The sequence below is a fragment of the Cryptomeria japonica genome, unplaced genomic scaffold (assembly GCF_030272615.1).
Source record: "Cryptomeria japonica unplaced genomic scaffold, Sugi_1.0 HiC_scaffold_85, whole genome shotgun sequence".
Lineage (NCBI taxonomy): Eukaryota > Viridiplantae > Streptophyta > Pinopsida > Cupressales > Cupressaceae > Cryptomeria > Cryptomeria japonica.
In genome coordinates this window covers 30,001-31,645 of record NW_026728907.1, presented here as the reverse complement: position 1 = coordinate 31,645, position 1,645 = coordinate 30,001, and positions in this window count along the sequence as shown.

The following is a 1,645-nucleotide window of genomic DNA, read 5'->3' as shown; positions in this document are numbered from 1 at the left end:
GCAGCCTCTTCCGTCTAGCCTTTGGGGCCATCTCGCCGCATCCCTCGCCTCGCACCCCGATTGCTATGCGGTGAGGCTCCTCGGCCGCCTGGGAACTATCTTCGTATCGGACGCATCGCGGGATAAGGGGTTGTCACTGGTAGTCGCCCCAAGCGCGTCCGATGCTTGGACTATTCCGAGGCGGCCCTGTGGCCTCTTCCGTCTAGCCGTTGGGGCCATCTCGCCGCATCCCCCACCTCGCACCCCGATTGCTATGCGGTGAGGCTCTTCGGCCGCCTTGGAACTATCTTCGTATCGGACGCATCGCGGGATAAGGGGTTGTCACTGGTAGTGGCCCCAAGCGCGTCCGATGCTTGGACTATTCCGAGGCGGCCCTGCAGCCTCTTCCGTCTAGCCGTTGGGGCCATCTCGCCGCATCCCCCACCTCGCACCCCGATTGCTATGCGGTGAGGCTCCTCGGCCGCCTTGGAACTATCTTCGTATCGGACGCATCGCGGGATAAGGGGTTGTCACTGGTAGTCGCCCCAAGCGCGTCCGATGCTTGGACTATTCCGACGCGGCCCTGTGGCCTCTTCCGTCTAGCCGTTGGGGCCATCTCGCCGCATCCCCCACCTCGCACCCCGATTGCTATGCGGTGAGGCTCCTCGGCCGCCTTGGAACCATCTTCGTATCGGACGCATCGCGGGATAGGGGGCTGTCACTGGTAGTCGCCCCAAGCGTGTCCGATGCTTGGACCATTCCTAGGCGGCCCTGAAGCCTCTTCCGTCTAGCCGTTGGGGCCTTCCCGCCCCATCCCTCGCCTCGCACCCCCGATTGCTATGCGGTGAGGCTCCTCGGCCGCCTTGGAACCATCTGTGTATCGGACGCATCGCGGGATAAGGGGTTGGCACTGGCAGTCGCCCCAAGCGCGTCCGATGCTTGGACCATTCCGAGGTGGCCCTGAAGCCTCTTCCGTCTAGCCGTTGGGGCCTTCCCGCCCCATCCCTCGCCTCGCACCCCGATTGATATGCGGTGAGGCTCCTCGGCCGCCTTGGAACTATCTGTGTATCGGACGCATCGCGGGATAAGGGGTTGGCACTGGTAGTCGTCCCAATCGCATCCGATGCTTGGACCATTCCGAGGCGGCCCTGCAGCCTCTTCCGTTTAGCCGTCGGGGCCTTCCCGCCGCATCCCTCGCCTCGCATCCCGATTCCTATGCGGTGAGTCTTCTCGGCCGCCGCGGAACTATACCTGTTATTGCTACTGCATCCTTCGGCTGGTAACCTCCTCTGCCGCCTTGGAACGTTCTCTTTGTCGGACGCGTCGCGGGATAAGGGGTTGGCACTGGTAGTCGCCCCAAGCGCGCCCGATGCATAGACCGCTCCGAGTCGACCTTGCTTTCAGCCTCTCACATGCATAGACCTCTCTGAGTCGACCCTGCAGCCTCTCACGTTTAGCCTTTGGAATCTCGCCTCACAACATGATTGCTATCCTTGATGCATCCCTTGCCTCGAGCCCTGATTGCTTTCTTGGCTGCATCCCTCCTCTCCTCACAGCCCGGTTGTCATCACTGCTTCATCCGTCGCTTCATGCATTCTGGCTGCTGGGCCCTTCCCACCGCACACCTCGATTGCTATCTCTTCTGCATCACACACCCCGATTGCTA